Genomic DNA, 24,170 nt, shown 5'->3' on the forward strand with positions numbered 1-24,170 from the left:
ATGTATTGTCTTTTTGGTTGTTTTGTGTGTTTTCTCTTTTGTTATTGGCGCTATAATATTGCACTTGACGTAATTGACTAAAGGATTTAACTAAATTACTCTTCTGAAAATAGATTTAGTTAGCAAAATGATTAGTGAAATTGTGTTACGGAATGTACTTTATGTGTTGGGCATTGGCCACTCTCTGGTTATTGTTAACCAATGCGTTTGTGACATGATTAAAAAGCATTCAGCATAGCCTATATTTCTATTTTTCCATTGATATTTGGTGCCAAAATTCAATAAAGTCCATGTTAGCAGGTACCTTATCTCAAACACATTCATCAACAATAATCAGAAAATGGCCAATCCTTTTAACCCCTTTCCTAACATTGGGCATAATAGTACGCCCATGACTGACTCCCCCTGTTTGATGCGGGATCTGGCGCTGAGCCTGCACCTTTCCGGGCACATGACAGCTGATTTACACAGCTGACATGTGCCCGCAACAGATGCGGGTGGAATTGCGATCCACGCGCTGCTGTCCACTAGTTTAATGTCACTGTCATTCTCTGACAGCAGCATTTAACTCGCGCTTATAGGAAGAGCGTTGGTAATCCCCACCACTGGTGACCACGTCAAATGGTCGCGGGTCACCGATGGGTCGACATGACAACCAGAGGTTGGCAGGAGACCTCTATGGTTGTCATTGCCAGATTGCTATGAGCACCACTCCGTGGTCAGCGCTTATAGCAAGTGATCATTTCTGCTACACACAAACGATTTGATCATTGCCTGTGAGTAGCAGAAGCGATCAAAGTATTGCAGCTTCTAGTCTCCCATGAAGAGTATTGAAACATGCAAAAAAATTTTAAAAAAAATAAAAGTTCAAACCACCCTCCTTTCAAAACGGCAGAATTATATTTTGTTGGTCACCACTACATTGCAATAAATTGCATTAACGGGCGATCAACAGATTGTATCTACACCAATAAAAATATCAGCTCCTCGCATAAAAAATAAGCCCTCACCCAGCCCCAGATCACAGAAAATGGAAACAACACATGCATGGAGAGCCTGTTTAATGTGCTCTCCATGCATGTGTTGTGACTGTCACACAGCCGTGACACATGAAACTGCGGTGCCGAACAGCTGATTATCGAGAGCGCTCCAGGTGTCCGGATTCCCCATGCAGATATTCGGTAACCGCTATAGCTATTTGGATAAGGACTTATCCGAAGCTATTCACTCATCCCTAATAATAAATAAACAGAAACTGCTTTTCTAATTGACTGACAAGTCCAGACTGACAAGAGAGCCATTTTCAGCCATCATCTCATTGTCATAACTAGGAGGAAAACATGTATAGAAAACTCTCTCAAGGAAATAGTCCCCTAGAATGTCTTACCATATATATACATACATATGTCCACTGTCCATATCTCCAAGAGAGCAATTCCATAAATGTCCAGAAAACAGAAAACAATAATCTGCAAACATGAAATACAAGTTATAAAAAATATTATCACCATATGGTATCAATTAGATTAAAAAATGTATCTGACACATTCCCTTAAAGAAAAATAAATAAAAATATACCTAAAAAAGAGTATTTGATATTTTCAAAGATGTTTAATAGGTTAGAGTAGAGTAGAGTAGAGTAGGGCCCTGCCAAAAGAGTCTACCTTGTCGTGGTGGCAAGCTTAAAAAATCTTTTGGTCAAAGCAAAAACTGTTGGCTATTTATGTGATATGGTGTTTGATGGGACCTGTTATTGTGTGATTGGTGAGGACATGGTGCAGAAGTGGAGTTTTTCCAAGAAAGGTCAGTGGGACTGTGGAAAGTTTGAGGGGTGGAGGCTGATCTTGGATGGAGTCTGAACTGGGGTGAAGCCTGGGTAAAGTCTCAAGGGGGTCCTAAAATTTGGCCAGTATGGGCCCCTGAAATTCCGAATGGCTGCCCTGCTGCTCGACACTCGAGGTGCATGAAACCAGGGGTATGGGGCCATGGACTTGAGGTCAGGAACACAGGGCCAGAGGCATGGGGCCAGTGACATGTGACCAGGGAAAAAGGACAAGGGACATAAGGCCAGGACATGGAACCAGGGACATTGGGCCAAGGACATGGGACCAAGGGCAAGGAATAGATATATAGGGCCAGGACCAGTTACATGAGGACAGCACAAGTGACATGGAGCCAGCAGAAGGGATATGGAGCCAGGACCAGGGATGCAGGGGCATCTTGGACACACATCCAGTTATTATTATTATTTATTTATATAGCGCAATTAATTAAATGGTGCTGTACATTAAAGCCAGCAGGCCCACTCTATGTCCTGCTCGAGGCCCCAACCGAGGACACGGGCCCACCGGAGAATCACCAGGTGTCTCTTTGCTCCAATCCAAACCTGCATTAAAGTGACCTCGATGGGCGCCCTGACATAAGCCACCAAACTCTGATAGGTTGGCGGCCATTTTAACACAACCACACTGAAGGCAAAAGACACCGGGAGCACAGGCAGTTAAGAAGAATTTTTTTTTCCGTGGGTGCAGCATGATGTCGCTGCAGACCAGAGATATGGGGACCCGGGATATGAGGGCCACGCACCAAAAACATGGGGTGTCTGGGGCCTATAGGAAGAACTGACTCTAGGGACCCACCACACAGCTATATGAGAATACCTGTTAACGGTTATCCCAGTTATACGGTAATGGAGCTACACAGATGGCTCCTGCACAACTACTGTGCGCACACCATAACTGGGAGGTACAATTATGGTCATTTGCATTAGAGGAGTTCTTTGGCTAAAACACACCGATCCTTGAGCTCTACAGGATAGGTGATATCCTGTGGAGAGTTGATTGCTAAGTCTATGGGAAACCCGAGCTTTTTTCCGCGACCCTCCCCCCAGAGGTCTTTTGAGGGTCTAAAAACTGCGGAAATGTATGGGAAAAGTGCTCAAATTACATGGGAACAGCATGAGGAAGACACCTAGAAGTATTTCTGACTCCCAGGTCACTGCTGTGAACAATGTTGCATTTGAAATTTAGCGGAGAATATGTGTGTCTGCCTGCCGCTGTCTGCGGCTGTGTGCGCGACTGTCTGTGTTTGTGTGCGGCTGTCGTGTGCGGCTATCTGTGTGTATGTGCTATGTGTGCGGGTGTCTGTGTGTCTGCGGGGGTTTCTGAGCGTCTGTGTGTGCGGTAACACTACCGCCGGTAGATGCCAGCGTGATTTCCCTGTAAAATAGCCAGTAAAGGCTAAGCAAACATCTGTGAGCTGATATTAACACCCTGGGAACCTTTATGTCTATTGGCTCCTTCCCAGATTATTAGCATCAGGCCTCAGCTGTCGGCTTTCCCTCTGCTGGTTATGAAAATTACGCGGGAACCCACGCAGTTTTTGAAAAAAATGTTTTGAAAAATAAAGATATTGTGTTTCATGCAGATTTGTATGTGTATGACTGTGTGTGTCTTTATTTAGCTCTTTATGTACAGTTTTATTAATTTAATTAACTGCTGCTGTTAAAAGGCATATCGGTGGTCGTTAAGAGGTTAAATATCTCACAATCCATATATTTGCTGTGGCAAAAATACTTATAGCATCTAAGTGAAAATCAGCAGATGTTCCCTCCATTTCGGAGCTGCGGTGGAGCCTGGGTGGAGTCTCAAGCGTCCCAAAAATTTTGCCAGTATGGGGCCCTGAAATTCCTGGTGGCAGTCCTGGTTATGGACACCACCACACACAGGCTTTTTCTTGCACCATACTTTGACCCCTTTGCGTGACCTTTTGTGGATGATTTTGGTGTGGAGTCAGAGTTTGTGAAAAAACTACGTGATGGAATTTTCTGGACATTTTTACTGAGTTCAGCAATTGAAAGTATATAAAAATCACCTCTTAATTTTCAAACAATTTTACCCTTGCAGAGCTGTGTGCAAGTGAGGAATTTTCTAACTGCAATTAGCCATTGTGTGGACATAGCTCCTTTCTCACTGCTGGAGGTGCCATGACACAGCTGCTCATAGTGAAAGGTTCCTGAATGTATAGATTGAGTGCTATTTTAATAAATTTGACTTATCTGTCCTTTTGTGCCAGAAAATTAAATTTTTGCTGGTGTATATTTACACTATTACTAGCAACAAATTCTGCCCCGAATTATAGTTAATCGGTTAAGATAAGGCAGCACTTCTCAGTGCACTACACCCATTTCTCCAGTCACTTCAGATTTCTGAAATGCTATTCTTGAGTATCTCACTAAAAACTTCATAACTCATCAGAATTATGTATTTGAGAGGATTCGGTCCGAACAAACTAATCTGAGACGTTCTAGGAGGAGTAAAGTAACAGATTGGACCAAGGTAAGACTGTGGATGCCGTCTGTCTCAACTTTTCAAACATATTTGATTTGGTGCCACATAAATTATTGGTGAAGAAATTGAGGAGCAATGGGACTAAGGGACAATATATGCAATTGGGTTAACAACTGGCTCAGTGATAGGAAAGAGAGGGTGGTTATTATGTAAGGGAGTGCCAGGGGTGTAGTCGTGGCCGGACACTTAATCGTTTCAGTGCCCAGGCCTCCTCTTATGAAAATAGCTGCCAATGACCCGCGTACATGTGTCTCCTTTCTCTGCGCCATTAGGGATAGCTCTGTGGGGCTGGAGCTGTTCTCTAGTCGATTCCACAAAAACTGAGACACAGTCCGGTTCAACTTCAACATGAGAAATTTTACTTGAACAACTTGGCAGCACATTCTCTTCAGTACTAACATCATCAGCAAGTTCCATGCAGTTCCCATCCTGCTCTTGCCCTGCACTCAGATCCACGTCCTCAAGTACATTCCTGGGTAGTAGCGCCCTAGGCAGTACCGCAGTGTCCACCCTGCTCAGACTCACTGTGCTTGGGAATCCCTTAGTCCATTTCACCTCGGTCCTAATGGCCTCTGCCCATGCAATGATCTGCCACATGCTGAACAATCTGCACCTTGTACTTCTCTGGACCGCTTCCTTTCTCCAGCTGTGAACTGATGCAGTCCCGCTGCTTGACACCATACTTCTGTCCTATAGACACTGAATGGCTGAGCTTCTTCTTATAATGTTACGTGGCTGCTGCCTTGTCCGGGGCCTATAGCCCAGGTGGTCGCACCCTGACCCCATCTGACTCTAACTCTCACTGTCTCTTACTCTGCCACACAGCAGCCCCTCCTATATTAACCATTTCCTATCCTTATTCCTATATTATACACTATACACTAACTGAAAGCCTTGAATACTATAATGCCCCCATCTAGTGGCTATTATTAGTAACTACGCTTACCCTATTCTAATAATACAATAACACATCATTATACACAGTTTACATCATGGTAATACACATTCACGTGTCGCAATACCAACAAAGCATAATGGTAAACCACACATTTAAAGTGTAGCAGTACCGATCCATAGTATAGTTAATGTGGCATTAGAAAGAATAACATAATATACTTATTACACAGTATGCTATACAAAAACAGATGTACTAATTACACAACAGTACCAGGATGGCGGGTACGTCATACATAGCACATCCCTACAATTAAAGAAGCACTCCTCCTCCTCCCATAAAAGTGTTTATCCTTTTAATATACTGCAGTCATATTATACAGCACTGTGTACTTACGATTGCTCATTTTACTCCTCTGCTCAGCTAATTCTTCTCATTTCTCTGCTCTCTGTAGCAACAGGAAGTCTCTTTTCCTTGCATGAATCATTCCTCTCTTCTTCCCTGGCCCAGGGGACGTACTAAAAAGAATGAAAAAAAAAGAATAAATAAAAAGAATGAACATAATAACATACAGGTCCAAAAATATGCAGAGGTACTGTAGATTTCTTATGCATCTTGGATATGGAATGAACATAAAATATATGTAGATAATAGTGGAATGAACACATATCCCATATAAACAGGTACACACGTGGACAAAATTGTTGGTACCCCTCATTTAATGACAGAAAAAAACACAATGGTCACAGAAATAACTTGAATCTGACAAAAGTAATAAATAAAAATACATGAAAATGAAGAAATGAAAGTCAGACATTGCTTTTCATCCATGCTTCCACAGAATTTAAAAAAAGATAAAACTCATGAAATAGGCCTGGACAGAAATGATGGTACCCTTAACTTAATATTTTATTGCACAACCTTTTAAAGCAATCACTGCAATTAAACAATTCCTGTAACTGTCAGTGTGACTTCTGCACCTCTTCACAGGTATTTTGTCCCACTCCTCAAGAGAAAACTGCTCCAGTTTTCTCGGTTTCCTTTTCCAGACGGCATGTTTCAGCTCTTTCCAAAGATGCTCAATAGGATTTAGGTCAGGGCTCATAGAAGGCCACGTCGGAATAGGCCAGTGTTTTCCTCTTAGCCATTCTTGGGTGTTTTTAGCTGTGTGTTTTGTGACATTATCCTGTTGCAAGACCCATGACCTGTGACTGAGACCAAGCTTTCTGACACTGGGCAGCAAATTTGTCTCTAGAATCCCTTGATAGTCTTGAGATTTCATTGTATCCGGCACAGATTCTAGACACTCTGTGCCAGATGCAGCAAAGCAGCCCCAGAACATAACAGAGCCTCCTCCATGTTTCACAGTAGGGACAGTGTTCTTTTCTTGATATGCTTCATTTTTCTATCTGTGAATATAGAGCTGATGTGCCTTGCCAAAAGTTCCATTTTTGTCTCATGTGTCCATAAGACTGTTATGAATGGGTCACCGAGGAGGATAGCAGGCCAGGCTAAGCCACAAAAACCCGAGAGGTTGGTAACTAAGCGGATGCAGACCCCTGATCCTGTCAACACAACTAACAGTAGCCGTGAAGCGTACCTACGATGATCCTAGACGCCTCGGCACAGCCGGAGAACTAACTAAGCATAAAGCAAGAAAGGGTAAATCTAAACTGCCCCGGGGCAGACCCAAAAGGAATAGATAGCCCCCAAACATATATTGTTGGTGAGACAAGATGAAAACACAAACGCAGGCAGAAAAATAAACTGAGCAAACGATGGGGCCCACACTGACTAGACAGGACAGGAAAGGAAAGACATTGTCTGCAATCACGCAAAAAACCATGCAAAAAGTCCAACACGTCTGATGCACAAAACACTGAAGTCGCACGACTTCACCCCCCCACTATATCAGCACTCTGGTATATTCTGAAAGCAAAGCAAAAAGAGACCAATATAACAGGGGACAAAACAAACTGGCACATGCAGTAACCTATGGGCAGTGTTTCAGCACAGCCCCAGCCGGAGCTAGCTGACCCACACAAAGCAGAGATAAACAAAACCAGATCAAATGCAAACAGAATAGCAAATGAACCACTTAACTGAACATGCAGAGAAAGAGCAGGAGACATCAGACCTCAGGAGGCACAGGAAAAAAATCACCAGCAGGGATAAAGGGAGTCAGCTGTCTTAAATCCCAATCCGAAACCCCAGATCTCCAATCGTCTTCCTCATTATCAGGTGGCAAGCCTCTGTCAATCAGATCATCTCCACTACCTCCAGTAACCACCAGAGGGAGCCCAGAAAGAGAACTCTCAATCTGACCAGCTCAACTATCTTCAGTAATCACCAGAGGGAAGCCAGAGAGAGAATTCACAACAGTACCCCCCCTTGAGGAGGGGTCACCGAACCCTCATCCACCCCACCAGGCCGGTCAGGATGGGCCCGGTGAAAGGCATGAACCAATATTTCGGCATGAATGTCAGAAGCAGAGACCCAAGAATTATTCTCCTGGCCATAACCCTTCCATTTGATCAGGTACTGGAGTCTCTGTCTAGCCAAACGAGAATCCAATATTTTCTCTACCTCATACTCCAAATTTCCTTTAACCAATACAGGGTCAGGAGGCGCTGCCATGGGAACTACTGGCTCTACGAACTTCTTCAACAAAGATTTATGGAACACATTATGAATCTTAAACGTAACTGGAAGAGCCAAACGGAAAGAAACGGGATTAAGGATTTCCAAAATCTTATAAGAAAAATATTCAGGATTGAGAGTCCTCAGTAGTTGATACCTTTTAATGGCTAACTGAAAAGATGGTAATACATTGCAAGCTTTCGAGACTACTCAGGTCTCTTCATCAGGCTAGACTAATACAAAATCTGAAGTCACATATTTATGCACATTACCATCTTTTCAGTTAGCCATTAAAAGGTATCAACTACTGAGGACTCTCAATCCTGAATATTTTTCTATCCACTGGCTAACACGGTACAAAGATATACATCTTTCCTGTATCAAAATCTTATAAGGTCCAATGAATCTTGGCTTGAATTTTGGAGACGCAACCTTCATAGGAATATTCTTTGAAGACAACCAAACCATATCACCCACTTTAAACCGGGGACCAATGGTCCTATGCCGGTTGGAAAACCGTTGGGCTTTTTCCTGAGAGTGGGACAACTTATCCACCACTTGGTCCCAAATCTGCTGCATTCTCTCTACCACAGAAACCACACTTGAGCAGGCTGAAGATTCCACCTGCCCTGAAGAAAATCGAGGATGAAACCCAAAGTTACAGAAAAAGCGCGACATCAAAGTGGCAGAACTAGCCCTATTGTTTAGCGCAAATTAGGCCAAGGGCAAAAATGAGAACCAGTCATCCTGATCAGCAGATATGAAACATCTCATATAGGATTCCAAAGTCTGGTTTGTTCTCTCAGTCTGCCCATTGGTTTGAGGATGAAACGCAGAGGAGAAAGATAACTGAATTCCCAGTTTGGAACAAAAAGCTCTCCAAAATCTGGAAACAAACTGGACTCCTCTGTCCGACACAATGTTCTCAGGAATCCCGTGCAACCGAACCATCTGTTGTAAAAACAAGGGCACCAACTCAGAAGAGGATGGCAACTTTGGGAGTGGTACAAGATAGACCATCTTAGAAAATCTATCACAAATAACCCAGATAACAGTCATTCTCTGAGAGACAGGAAGATCAGAAATAAAATCCATTGAAATTTGAGTCCATGGCCTCCTGGGCACCGGCAGGGGCATCAACAACCCACTAGAACGAGAACAGGGCTTGGACCGGGTGCAACTGTAGTCACAGGAACATGAAGCTGCTTGGAGATGGTCTTATAACTTTTACTTTTAACATGTTTGTCTATAATTTTCTTTCTAATCTCCTGAGACAACTCTTTCCTTCACTTCCTCTGGTCCATGTTGAGTGTGATAATCTCTGTGCTGTTTGGTGACATGGTGTGTATCTGTAGCCCTATATAAAGGCCCACTCACTGATTCCAAGATTGTAGACACATGTGATGCTAATTAATGAACACACCTTGATTTCACATGTCCCTTTTGTCACATTATTTTCAGGAGTGCCATCACTTCTGTCCAGGCTTATTTCATGAGTTTTATTTTTTTAAAAATTATGTGGAAGCATGGTTGAAAAACAATGTCTGACTTTCATTAGTTCATTTCAAAGATTTTTTATTTATTATTGCTTTGATCAGATTCAAGTTATTTCTGTGACCACTGTGGGTTTTTCTGTTATTAAATGAGGGGTACCAACAATTTTCACCACGTGTGTATGCATCATATTCCCTGAGCTTGGTAGGTAAGGAATGAACATAAAATATAAGTAGTGTGGAAGGTTGGCTCACTCAGCTGCTCCTCAAGGTAGACACAGGACTACACTACGGGTGCTCCTTGTTCGGGTCGAGCAAATTGGAATACTCTGGTACTCGGACAGAACAACAAGCTCATTGTAAGTCTATGGTAGATCCGAGCATTTTTACCTTGATTCCCCCCCCCAGGTGTCCTTTCAAGGTCAAAAAACATCAGAAAATCATGGCAACACTGCTCAAATACCACGGAAGCATCATGGCACCTGCCACTGGAAGCATTTTTCACTCTTAGGCTGGAGTCACACTAACCTACGGTCCGTAGTTTACTTGCGTAATACGGATGAATGACCACTAAATAGTGCTCCGTAGGTCATCCGTAAGCAAGGTGAGGTCGCGTATTTTGCGCATGTGTGCATCCGTATGTAATCCGTGTGGCATCCGTATGCAATCCGTATGGCGAGATTTTCTCGCAGCCTTGCAAAATGGACATTTAACAGTTTTGAGGCCTGCAAACAATTTAAATCATTAGCCTGCACCCTATTTAGACACTCAGAAACAGGTGGATGCCTACATTCTGTACATTTGTCACCTTGCTTTCACGAGGTGTGTTGGTGTTCTTTGCTCAGCATGGCAGAGGGTCTGCGATTCAATACAACTGAGCAGGTTCTCTTTACCTGGCTTTTGTCATGGTGCTTTGGGCAACCATATCCTGTGATAGTGGATCCGCGGAGGAGGAGACGCATGTGGGTCCATCCACTTTTGAGACAACGACTCACAAGAGGGCATTTTCACCGCCTCTATTCTTCTCTGCGGGAGCATCCGGATAAATTTTACCAGTACTGTCGCATGAGCATTGCCACATTTGATCGACTCTTGGAGACAGTGCGCCCTGGGATAACCTTTCAGGACACAAGGATGCGCAAAGCCATATCTGCAGAGGAGCGACTTCTACTCACAATACGGTATGTACTACACAACCACATTCTCTACATTCCTAATGTGTGTGCTAAATTATGTTTTTTGGCCTTCTTGGACAAAGTTTAATGCCATCATCTTACTCCAAATATGATTCACCAGACACAGCAGAATGTTACATCTAATATGTCCAGCATATCACTTAGTCATTGTGCCACCAAATATGTGTGTGTTCTTCTCTCTCATTTCCTAACAAGTTTGGTCGGCATGTAACTGATTTTTTTTTACTTTAGCCATTCTAAACTTTACTATTTCTGTTGTTCTACAGCTTCCTGTCCACTGGCCTGTCTTATGCCGCCCTCCACCATGAGTTTCTCATAGGAAAATCAACCATTTCAGGCATAGTGAGGTCTACATGTGCAGAAATCTGGACAAGACTCCATCAAGTGGTCATGCCCGAGCCCAGGATGGAAGACTGGTTAAGGATATCAAGGGAGTTTGAGGAGGACTGCCAGTTTCCAAATTGTATTGGGGCCCTGGATGGCAAACATATCAGGGTGCGTAAGCCGCCGAACTCAGGCTCCCAATTCTTCAATTATAAACAATACTTTTCTGTTGTATTGTTGGCTCTGGTAGACCCTCAATACAAGTTTATAATTGTTGACATTGGGGCCTATGGAAGGACGGGAGACTCTAGAGTCTTCAATACTTCCATAATGGCTCGGCGGCTACGCACCAACCAGTTGGATCTACCACCACCACGCCAGCTACCAGGCTCCCCCGAACAATCAGTCCCTTATGTCCTTGTGGCAGATGAGGCCTTTCACTTATCGCGCAATGTCATGAGGCCATATCCCCGGCGCAACCTTGACCACAGGCGCAGAATTTTTAACTTGCGCCTATCACGTGCTAGGCGACTGGTGGAGTGTTCCTTTGGGATTCTTTGTGCCAAATGGCGAGTACTCCAGTCTGCCATTCAGTTGAGTGAGCAAAATGTGAATGAAGTTGTGAAAGCCTGTGTTGTTCTGCATAACTTCACCAGGATACAAGATTGCTCCTCCTCTGATGGTGTTGTGCGTTGGCCAGAAAATGTGCGCAGGGTGAGACCACCTATGAACCCTCAACGTAGACCGCTCTCTGGCCTCAAAGTGCGTGATATTTTCACTAATTACTTTATCTCACCTGAGGGGGCAACTTCTTGGCAAGAGCATGCTGTGTCTATGTTATAATTTGTTGCTTTAAGTGTGTCAAAATATATATTACTCAAGCCTTTATGATTCTATGAGTGTTTCATTGCATTGGTTGGTGTCTGTTAGTATGTTGTGAGGGATTGTGAAAAATCACACAGAGACGTTAAGTAGAGTAGACAAATATTTAGTTTTGCCTTTTTTTTTTTTTTTCGCTTAAAGGCAAACATAATTTGCCATAAGACAAATTTGGCAATGGCCAAAATGACCCTTTGTGCCTTCTTTAACTTGTTGTAAAATGAACAGTACATAACAAAACAGCCACAAACATTAGGCAAAAACAACATTGCTGCATCACTAGATTAACCTAGATTTGCCAACAAAAGGTGAGCTCCATCACCAAAATAAAGGCAACAAGATAACACTCACATTTCCTCATAATGTTAGCCAAACATAGAAAGATTCCACCATGACAGGCAAGGCTACCTCACAGCTTTCACACAGATATTACCTGTCTGTAGAACAGACAATATTTAAGCATGCTATACCGGAAAGGATGAAAATACAAAACTCACTTGTTAAGACATAGAGAGAGCGGGTTATTCTGAATGCTTGTCGCCTAGAAATTTTGTACTAGAGATTGCTAACAAAAAAGGTGACTACTTAACTAAGGCGAGCACGCCTTTCCTAGGCGTTAGCAAGTGAGTAGTGTATTTTCATCCTTTCATTTTACAGCATAGCGCATTTAAAGATTCTCTTTTCTACACACATGTAATATCTGTGTGAAAGGCGTGAGGTAGCGTTGCCTGTCATGATGGATTGTTTCATATGTTTGGAAAACATTGTTTAAAAATGTGAATGGTAAATTATGTTCTAAATGTGAAGGAGAACACCTGTTTTTTCATTTATATTAGGAGCACCAGTTACATCTCACTGGACATCTCCAACCATCAGAATCATAAATCCTCATATGTTGGGGAAGGGGAACGTGGAAGAACAGCCTGTGGGTGCTGCTGGACATTGTGGCCAACATCGCCCTGTGTGGGGCCATACTGTTGCCCATGATGCTGGAATTGTCCAGCCTCCTGGGACTGTTGGGGATACTGGCCAGAGTAATGATGATGGTGAGGGGCTTCTTGTTGACTCTGGTAGGCCCGTGGCTCATACCCACCAAGATAGCCAGATCGTCCCCAACCAGGTTGGGACCAGCCTCCAACACTGGGTGGGTACAAGTGGCCATATTGGTGGGGTTGGCTTGAGGAAGACATTTGGGGCTGCGGTATAGACGGTTAGGTAGGGGGAGGAAGGGGTTGAGGTGTTGGCCCACGTATTAGGGGCTGTTCAGACCCTGCTTGAGCAAGCATCTGTGTAGATGGTCTCATGCGCATTAAATTTCGTGGTGAGAGCTGCCACCTCTCCAGAAATTCAAAAACCTCATATGGGGTATTGGGGGGGTGCTTGCATCAAGCAGGATCTGAATACATCCCCTAATACGGAGCCTGACCTCACGGGTAAGGGCACGGAGATAAAGGGTGAGGCTATGTGCATAGGCCTCCTCCCCATCATCTGTAGTTACTCTGGACAAATAATTGAGCACCCCTGTGTCCACATTGGTCCTGCTCTCTTGAAGAGTGACCTGGCGCCTTCTTCTTGTTAGCCGTGATGCTAGAGCAGCCTGTGGGGATGCCCTGATCTGGGCAGTTGGGCTGCTGCTCAAGTTGCCCGGCTCTTCCAGGATGGGTGAGGTGGCAGCAGCAGACCGTCCTGGTGGTGTGGTGTGTTGGGCAGCCATTGTGTGGTCTTGTGATGCCTCATCTTCAGCCATCCTTCTTGTAGGGGGAGAAGATGGGCCAGCCACCTCATCCCCTACAGGATCTATAACGGGCTCTGCCTCTGAGGCCGTTCCTCGATCCGTAAGGTTGGATTGAGTTCTGTTATGAAATAGAACAGAGGCAAAAATACATCAATATTTTTGTCTCTGTAATGTATTTGTGTAATGTGGTGTGAGGTATGTACTTACGGTCTCAGATCCAGAATTGGGGCGAGGAAGTTCAGCCGGTCATAGTATATATATTTTCTTTTGACATGCCCAGCATCCCCACTCCTGGACCGCTGCTGGCGTTCCCGGCGGAACTGGTCCCGGATGCTTCGCCAGCGTTTCATCACATCTTCCACTGCAATGTGACAGGAAAGATTGTCAAAATCACATATTTGAGAGGTCACATTTTTTGTGCTTTCTACCCATGGTGGCATATGTAATTGGGCCGATACACAGGGTCTCATTAGCTACACTTAAACTAATTTTATTGGCTAGGAGGATGAGGAGCTTGTGGCCTAACCCCTAATTATGGCTGTGTGAAGCCACGTGTCACATCCAAATGTAACGGCCTCATGAGGCTAATAAAATTACATGCCCAGGAAGGGGGGGTGCTGATTGTAGAATCATTTTTAAGCGCGCGCTAAGGTTAATGATGTTTTTATGGTTGCACTTACAAATTTTATGCTGCTCATCACGTGGTCTGTCACCAAAGTCATGGTACACCTGGCGACAGATGCGCCTCCATGACGCCTCCTTTCTTGTCCGGTTCGCATAATTTGCATCGCGTGGGTCCCATATTTCGGGACGCTCCTGCACCAGCACAATGAGCATCTCAACATTAATATATGTGGACGCCATGCTGCTGCTGTACTCCGTGGAGGCGTACTTACTGGATGTCTGGAGCGCTTTTTGAGCTCATTTGCATGTCTAGGCTTCCTGATGATGGATTGGCCCATTTCCTGTCACCAGCCAAAAGACCTGTGTATTGCTCGCAGGTCACACGTGTGTTCCGTGTGTAATGCGTATTTTTTGCGCACCCATTGACTTGCATTGGCGTACTACGGGCGTAGTACGCTGACAATCGCAGCATGCTGCGATTGGCACGGAGCGTAGGATACGGATGAGAAATATACGGCTGGTGCAAGTGACCCCATTAAAAATCATTTGTCCGTGTCTAATGCGTGCTTTTTGCGCCTCTCACGCGCCCGTATTCCTCGCCAGTGTGACTCCGGCCTCAGGTCACAGCTCTAAACAATGTTGTCAGAGTTTCATGCCCATTTTACAGGTGCACCCATAAAAAAAAAATAACTCAGTTGATTTTCTTGATGTCACAATTACACGAGATTCTAATAATGTGTTACAATCTGATATTTTTCGGAAACCAACATCAGTAAACTCATTACTGCATGCTACGTCAGCTCATCGGCAATCAGTGATTAAGTCAGGACCTGTTAGGCTTCGGGTTCCTGCAGCTGCACAGCAGGAATCCAGAGCCACGCAGCCAGCAGTCTCCCATTCCCCTCTGACCTCTCAGGGACCTACACAGCAAGCTCGGCGATCCAGACGCCCTGCTCAGACCAATTCTCTGGGTCTGGTTGCTGCTGCCTGCTCTACAGCAAGCCACTCCAGAGGCTAAGTCCTCTCCCCGCGCTACTGGGCATGCTCACGAGACGATCTCTCAGTGGAGATCGGGAGTCACGTGCTCAGGTCCTTCTCCTGATCTGATTGGTCCATCTCAGAGATCTGGAAGGTCCCGGAAGCACACGGCTATAAAAGGCCCGCATGGCTGCTCGGCCATGCGCTAATATAGACTCTTATTGCTATTTGTGTGAATGATGATGAATGCATGTGCCTGCGAATGACTCATTAAATCCCCTCCCTCTGATATTACGTGTATGGATAGGGACTTAGTCATAGAGTCAGCGCCAGTCAGTGGCGCGCTACAGGCCACAGTTCACATCTTACAGCACTAGCGTCCGACAGTGCGCCTCCTCTTGGGCATTGTCGTGTGGCGGCTGGGTCGGTCGCCGCGCTGCAGTCAGCAGCACTTGTTGGCGTCCGCGGTAGCGACGCCGCACGCACGGTAGATCTAGACAGACATTGACTCTTAGTCTTGGGCCTAGTCCTGTGACCGTATACCGTGTGTGCATACCGCTGAGACCTGTGAGGTCAACAGGCTCAGCATTTACATTTAAGTTCTAAGCGTCTCTGTGGTGATAACAGAGTACGCTCAATGCACACCGGGTGACGTTCAACCTGTGTGCGATATACCGCCATATTGTGCATCTGCCATTATCTAGCAGTAGTGCAACACCTACTGCACAGTGGACCCCAGTCGGCGAACGCACTTATTATTATTTATTTATTAGTGCGTTCCGCCGTCCTTAACATTATACTAGTGCCAGGGTCTGGCTAGTAATGGCAGACCTGCAGCAACTACAGCGGTATATTCGGCAGCTGGAGAGCAGGTTGGCGGCTATTGAGAGCTCCACCTCAGCAGCGAATGCTACAGTGGCCGCTGCTCAGGCAGTCGCAGAGGCTGTTCCACGCGTGTCCACACCCACGCCTATGCCAACAATAACCCGCCTCCCGTTTCCCGATAAGTTTTCCGGTGACAGCACCGCCTGCAGGGGTTTCGTGAGTCAGTGCTCTATCCAGCTTGAGTTACTGGCCACGCGATTTCCTACAGAGCGGGCTAAGGTGGGGTTTATTGTTTCTCTCCTATCAGGCAGGGTATTAGAGTGGGCTACGCCATTGTGGGAGCGTGATGACCCCGTGGTTCAGGGCGCTGCTCAGTTCTTCACTGCCCTGAAGCAGGTCTATTTGGGACCACGGATCACGCACGGCACCTCTCTCCAATTATTGGCCCTAACACAGGGGTCTCTCTCGGTCAGCCATTATGCCGTCCGATTCCGGACATTGGCTTCCGAACTGGAGTGGCCTGATAAAGCACTCATCCCTGTGTTTTGGAGAGGGTTAGCGGAGCATGTCAAAGATGCTCTAGCAACCAGAGAGGTCCCCACAAGTCTGGAGGAATTGATTGCCATCTCCACCCGCATTGATCTCCGGTTTACGGAGCGCAGGCTGGAACGTGCGCAATGCAGACGAAGGGTTAACTTGGCTCCCACCTTCTCTGAGCCGCTAAGATTTCCCGCTCAGGAGCTTACACCCTCTGAACCTATGGAGGTGTCTCGCGCCGGCCCCAAGCCACGTCAGGTGCAAAACTCCACACGTTGTTACCAGTGCCGGCAGTTTGGTCACTCGGCTAGCACGTGTCCTCTGCGGTCGAAAAAATGATCACGTCCAGTGGTCGTAGGTGGTGGTCTAACTAACATGAAACCCTTTTCTCCTAAACCAGTATTCCGAGGGACCTTAGATAGCGGGGCCTCCACCTGGGAGGTAGAGGTCACGGTGGATTCTGGGGAAGAAGGGAACTTTATGTCCTCGACCTTCGCCCTAAAGCACGCTATTCCTCTGGTGTTACTGCCCCAACCCCTGACCATCAGGGTGGTTAATGGTGCACCTTTACCATCTCAGGTGACCCACCAGACAGCACCACACGGTCTCTCAATCTCACCGTCCACCGTGAGATTTTGTCCTTGTTCATTTTGCCTGATGGCATCGACCAGGTGCTTCTCGGAGTTCCCTGGCTACTTTGCCATTCCCCTCATATTGATTGGGCTTCGAGGAATATACTGGGTTGGAGCAAGGACTGTGAGGGAAGGTGCCTGAGGGGCAGTGTTCAGGTAGCTTCCACTGAAGTACCCGCGGATCTCTCCGCGCTTCCCAAACCGTACCATCAGTACGCGGACGTCTTCTCTAAAAAAAATCTGAGAAGACGCTTCCGACGCACCGTCCTTACGATTGTCCGATAGATCTATTGCCAGGCACGGAACCTCCTAGAGGCTGCGTGTATCCGCTATCACTCCCTGAGACGGAGGCTAGGTCTCAATATATCCGGGAGAACCTGGCAAGAGGTTTTATCAGAAAGTCGGTGTCGCCGGCTGGTGCAGGGTTCTTCTTTGTGCAGAAGAAGCGGGGAGAGTTACATCCCTGCATTGATTACAGAGGTCTCAACGCCATAACGGTTAAAAATAAGTACCCTCTTCCGTTGATCTCTGAGTTATTTGACAGGTTGCGAGGGGCCCGGATCTTTACAAAATTAGATCTACGGGGGGGCGTACAACCTGATCCACATTCGTGAAGGAGACGAGTGGAAGACAGCATTTAACACCAGGGACGGCCATTATGAATATCTGGTCATGCCCTTTGGCCTCTGTAATGCGCCTGCTGTCTTCCAGGATTTTGTTAACGACGTCTTCCGCGATATGCTCTCTACCTCGGTGGTGGTCTATCTGGATGACATCCTCCTCTTTCACCAGATTTGACCTCCCACCGGAGAGACGTCTCTAGGGTCTTTGACCGTCTGCAGGCGAACTCTCTTTTCGCCAAGCTGGAGAAGTGCCAGTTTGAGCAGGAGTCCTTGCCGTTCCTGGGCTACATCATCTCGGCCCAGGGGTTGACTATGGATCCGGCCAAACTGCAAGCGGTAATGGACTGGCAGGAACCACATTCACTCAAAGCGGTGCAGCGCTTTTTGGGGTTCGTCAACTATTATTGCCAGTTCATCCCCCACTTCTCCACACTGGTAGCTCCTCTAGTTACTCTCACAAAGAAAGGAGCTAATCCTAAGGCTTGGTCTGAACAAGTCTCCAAGGCCTTCTCGTCTCTAAAATCCCATTTTGCTGGCGCTCCCATCTTACACCGCCCCAATGTGGATAAACCTTTTATTCTATAGGTAGATGCTTCTTCCGTCGGTGCAGGAGCAGTCCTTTTCCAGAAGGATGCTCAAGGTCGAAAGCATCCCTGCTTCTTCTTCTCTAAGACCTTCTCACCGACGGAGAAGAACTACTCCATCGGGGACAGGGAGCTACTGGCAATGAAATTGGCCTTTTCCGAGTGGAGACATCTTCTGGAAGGAGCCCGGTTTCCCTTCCAGGTGTACACGGACCATAAAAATCTGGTCTATTTACAAATGGCCCAGCACTTGAACTCTCGTCAAGCTAGGTGGTCACTTTTCTTCTCCCGCTTCCGCTTCACCTTGCACTATCTCTCTGGAGAGAAGAACGTCCGTGCGGATGCTCTCTCCGCTTGGTAGTTTCAGCGGAGGAAGAGGAGGCTGAGCCTCGGCTAATTCTGCCTACTGAGAGTTTTACGACCGTGGCTCCAGTTGCTCTCGAGTCAGTGCCGCCGGTCAAGACCTTTGTCCCTCCTCAGCTACGGCCGGAGGTTCTCGCGTGGGCACACGCGTCCAGGGTGGGTGGTCACTTCGGCAATAAGCGGACCACAGAACTCCTGGCAAGGTCTTATTGGTGGCCGCACATGGCTCGAGACACAAAGGAATACATACAGGCATGCGTCTCGTGTGCGCGGAACAGGCCCTCTAGACAGAGGCCGATTGGGTTATTGTATCCTCTGCCGGTGGCAGACAGACCTTGGGAGATGGTTGGCATGGACTTTGTGGTTGGCCTATGTGGAGGAACAGGACCCGTTCCTCCCACGTCACCAATGTGACGTAACTACACAGGCACAGCTCTCCGGTGCCCCCTTTGTCTCTCAGGTCAGTAAGGGAACTGCACCTAGAGCAAATGGCTGCCGGGGAGGATGTCCTGTTACCCGCTGGGTATTCTAAGATTCGTAATCAGAGTAAAAGCATCAGCCCAAGATTAATTTTATAGTTTAATTGCCTTAAGGGCGCACTAGATAATTACAGGAATATACAGTAAGCTATACAATGGAAGTACAGTGGATTTGCAGTCAGAGTAAAGTATATCAATAAGGGTACAAGACTTAGATATTAAGCTGGAGGTCAATTTACCAGATTGTAGGTTGCATGTGGGTGTCGGGAGCTCTGCAGTCCACAGGTACAAGAATCTTAGTTGCCGGACAGACCCCAAGTGCGGCCACTGCTCCCCTTGGCAGATCTGTCCCCAGTTCCTTTCTTAGATCATCATCGTCTGGTTCTTCTGAAAGAGAGTGAGAGTCTCTGCCATGTGTTGCTGTTCTTAAGCATGCTTGGTCCCTCCCCCTGTGTCAGAGAGTGGGCTAATAATCTCCATCCTTTAGCTCCCTGCAGAACTTATTCCCAATATCTAAGAAAGTGGGTCACTTTCAACAGCATGATCAGATCAGGACATGAGAGGTACCAGTGAATGCGGTTTGCTTTGCCTGTCGTGTGGAGAGCAAACATGGCCCCATTGGGTCGCTGTGGAGAGCCAATCTCTATATCTCAGGTCCCAGAGCCCTCACCGACTAAGTTTTTTTGGTCGCCGCTACATTACAATAAATTGCATTAACAGGTGATCAACAGATTGCATCTACACCAATAAAAATGTCAGCTCGTTGCACAAAAAATAGGCCCTCACCCAGCCCCAGATCACAGAAAATGGAGACAACACATGCATGGAGAGCCTGTTTATTGTGCTCTCCATGCATGTGTTGTGACTGTCAAACAGCCGCGACACATGCAACTGCGGTGCCGAACAGCTGATTATCGGGAGCGCTCCAGGTGTCCGGGTTCCCGATGCAGATATTCGGTAACCGCTATACCTATTTGGATAAGGACTTATCCGAAGCTATTCACTCATCCCTAATAATAATAAATAAACAGAAACTGCTTTTCTAATTGACTGACAAGTCCAGACTGACAAGAGAGCCATTTTCAGCTGTCACCTCATTGTCATAACTAGGAGGAAAACATGTATAGAAAAGTCTCCCAAGGAAATAGAGTCCCTTATAATGTCTTATGATATATATACATACATGCATATGTCCAATGTCCATATCTCCAAACAGACAAGAGAGCAGCTTCCAAAAATGTCCAGAAAACAGAATAAAATAATCCACAAACCTGAAATACAAATTATAAAAAAATTATCACCATCTGGTATCAATTAGATTAAAAAATGTATGTGACACATTCCCTTAAAGAAAAATAAATAAAAATATACCTAAAAAAGAGTATTTGATATTTTCAAAGATGTTTAATAGGTTAGAGTAGAGTAGGGCCCTGTCATAAGAGTTTACCTTGTCGTGGTGGCAGGCTTAAAAAATCATTTGGTCAAAACAAAAGTTGTTGGCTATTTATGTGATATGGTGTTTGATGGGACCTGTTATTGTGTGATTGGTGAGGACTTGGTGCAGAAGTGGAATTTTTCCAAGAAAGGTCAGTGGGACTGTGGAAAGTTTGAGGGGTGGATGCGGATCTTAGATGGAGTCTGAACTGGGGTGAAGCCTGGGTAAAGTCTCAAGGGGGTCCTAAAATTTAGCCAATATGGGCCCTGAAATTCCTAATTTCAGCCATGCTGCTCGATACTCGTTCGAGCATTGGGGTGCTCAGGCACACTCAGTACTCGATTGAGTATCCCTGGTGCTTGTGCATATGCTCGAGTCTCCGCCCCACATGTTTTGCGGCTGTTTAAAAAAAAATAACCCTCTGAACATTTTTTTCAGCCTTTCGTTTTGGACATGAGACCAGGACAAGGGACTAAGGGTGGGGGTCAGGGCAAGGGGTCAGGACATGGGACCAGGGGCATGGAGCAAGGGGAATGGGGCCAGGGACATAGGACCAGGTGCATGAAACCAGGGACATGGGGTCAAGGACATGGGGCCAAGGACATGGGACCATGGGCAAGGAATAGATACAAAGGGCCAGGACCAGGTACATGGAGACAGCACGAGTGACATGGAGCCAGCAGAAGGGATATGGAGCCAGGACCAGGGATGTAGGGGCATCTTGGACACACGTTCAGTTAAAACCAGCAGGCCCCCTCTATGTCCTGCTCGAGGTCCCCCGAGGACTCGGGCCTACCAGAGAATTATCCGGTATCCCTTTGCACCAACCCAAACCTGCATTAAAGTGACCTTGATGGGTGCCCTGATATCAGCAACCAACCTCTGATAGGTTGGCGACCATTTTAACATGACCGCACTGAAGGCAAAAGATAAAGGGAGCACAGGCAGTTAAGAAGAATCTTTTTATTCCTTCTTCCGTGGATACAGCATGATGCGGGGCAAGAACCAGGGACATACGGCTGCAGACCAGGGATATGTGGATCAGGGACATGAGGGCCACGCCCCAGAGACAAGGGGTGTCTGGGGCCTACAGGAGGAATTGACCGTAGGGACCCACCCTACAGCTATATGAAAATACCTAACTGTAACTGTAATCTCAGTTATACGGTAGTGGAGCTACACAGATGGCTCCTGCACAACTACTGTGCGCACACCATAACTGGGATGGACAATTACGGAAATTTGCATTAAAGGAGTTCTTTGGCTAAAACACACCAATCCATGAGCTCCATAGGATAGGTGATATCCTATGGAGGGTTGATTACTTGTTTTCACCGCAGAACCCTTGTAAGTGCATCTTGTTACAAGTATTTAACCACTAATGGAAATTAAGAATCTTCTCTTAATTAATATCAGAGAGAACAATTGACAGCCACACACAACACAATCTACTATTACAAGTTAAGGTTTTTTCTTTTTCTTTAATGTTGTTTTTTTACATTTTTGTTTGTTGGCACCTTTTTAGCATTTGTCCAACATTTTATTAGGGCTATCTTTTTTACTGGTGTTCCCAATAAATGAAATTAAGAAAACAGCAACAATTTTGAAGCAAAAACACTCGGAAAGTGCTAAAAATACTCACCAAGATATCTTACCTTAATGGGCTAGTTTCCCTGAGCACTTAAAGGGAAATTGTCACATCTCAAAATGCTATTAACATGCAGCTATGGGGTTAATATGCAGGTTAATAGCGTTCCAAAGAAGCTGGTCTGCTATACAAAGAGATCGGCTACCGGGAGTAAATGAACTTTATTCCTCCCAGTTGCCTCGGGCTTTCAGTCATAAAGGAGTGGTGGACCAGGCTTCAGCAGCGACTGTAACTAAACCCTCACATTGACTGACAGCCGCCTCTGTGCTGATGCACTGCTGATACATTAAAGTCATTTTTGATATATGTATCATATGCAGGGTTAATACATACAATACATGAGCAGGCCTCTAGTGTAATGTTGAATGTAAAGATGAGGTATCAGGTGGAATTAGTTCACTAACACCTTATTCCACTAGATGGCAGAATACGGCTTCTGTCCACTATTATCTTATGTTGCAATGATAAGGACCAGCATAAAGCTGTACATGCAATAGAGTTATATCCTGTAAAATGATAAACTTAATGGCCTTTAGATCATAAACAGGAACCAGTAACAAATAAAAACTGTTCAATTATGTTTGATAAAATCCAGGTTAACATAAACTCCCATTTTATATGATTCCCTATAATAGTCTTGGAAATTTGGGGAGGCAATGACATATATTCTTTTATTTCATTTTTTAATTCAACCTAGTGAAAAACGCTGTGAAAATGCTGATAAAGCTCACCTGGAAGGGGCTGTGAGTCTAAAGGTACTGTCACACTTAGCGATGTACCAGCGATCCTGACCAGCGATGTGACGCGGTCAGGATCGCTGGTGCATCGCTAAGTGGTCGCTAGTGAGCTGCCACACAGGCAGATCTCACCAGCGACATCGCAGGGGTCGGGGGTCGCTACTTACCTGTCACACCAGGCGATCCTGACGTCCTCCCGCCCGGCTCCACGCTCGTCGCTCGTCTCTCCACAGGAAGCGCCGCAGGAAGCTGACGACGAGAAACAGACCTGGACGTTCTCGCGCGATCAGCGATAACCAGCGGGGGAGCGGGTCGTAGGTAAGTATCAGACACAGCATATTGCTAGCGATATCGCTTAGTGTGACAGGCCCTTAAGGCTGTGTTCAGCCTTTTGTTACTTCTTTTAACCGATTCCAGGCTTGAGTAAGTGGGAAAAAGTTAAAAGAAAGAAGTAACATTTATTCTTTGATATTTGGATCGCACTAGACCATGCAAGTTAATGAGTGTATAGAAAACATCGGACTTCACTCGGATGACATGTGAGTGAAGTTCGATTTTCACTCACTGACACAGTGGAGAAGATGGAGATATTTTTTCTCCATCTTCTCCTCACCAGAGTTGGATCACACTATGCTGACCCTCTGATCAGAGCATCATTTCTATAATCGGCCCAATTCTCTCAGATGAGAGAATCTTTGTTCATCTGCATCCTAAGGGTATAGATGTATTAGCTGGATAGTTTGTACAAAGGAAAAGTTATCTGTCAAAGTGCACGCTGTGGGCAGCATTTAGGACTTTTTAACAAACACACTTTTTTATCATTTTTATCCCCTTTCTGACATTGGACGTACTATCCCGTCCACGGGACCCAGGCCCGTATGACCGTGGACGGGATAATACGCCACCGCGATCAGCTGCGCTCAAAGGGGGAGCGCAACTGATCGCGGCCGGGTGTCAGCTGATTATCACAGCTGACACCAGGCACTATCAAACATGATCGCAGTGTACCGGGGGCATAGGGAAGAATCACGCAGGGAGGGGGCTCCCTGCGTGCTTCCCTGGGCCCCTCGGGACAACGGGATGTGCTAGCATTGCTCCGAGGGTCTCCTCCCTGCAGGCCCCCGGATCCAATATGGCCGGGGGGCCTTTGAGGTCCTGCAGGGAGGCGGCTTTCTCAGTGCCTGCTGAGAGCAC

General features: G+C 46.0%; 1 long non-coding RNA gene across 2 annotated transcripts; it reads right to left on the reverse strand.

The window, feature by feature from the left end:
* Positions 1–1,386: 1,386 nt before the first annotated feature.
* On the reverse strand, positions 1,387–23,226 carry LOC141069549 (uncharacterized). Of its 2 annotated transcripts, none has more exons than XR_012226589.1 (4): positions 23,144–23,226; positions 19,396–19,543; positions 5,641–5,762; positions 1,387–1,469 (listed from the first exon to the last, which is right to left on the reverse strand). It is a non-coding gene; the product is annotated as an uncharacterized lncRNA (long non-coding RNA). The 2 variants fall into 2 exon arrangements; XR_012226588.1 differs by lacking the exon at positions 23,144–23,226 and adding an exon at positions 20,340–20,430.
* Between the last annotated feature and the right edge of the window lie 944 nt (positions 23,227–24,170).

This window comes from Dendrobates tinctorius, unplaced genomic scaffold (genome assembly GCF_039654945.1).
Source record: "Dendrobates tinctorius isolate UK_male_01 unplaced genomic scaffold, ASM3965494v1 ptg000265l, whole genome shotgun sequence".
NCBI lineage: Eukaryota > Metazoa > Chordata > Amphibia > Anura > Dendrobatidae > Dendrobates > Dendrobates tinctorius.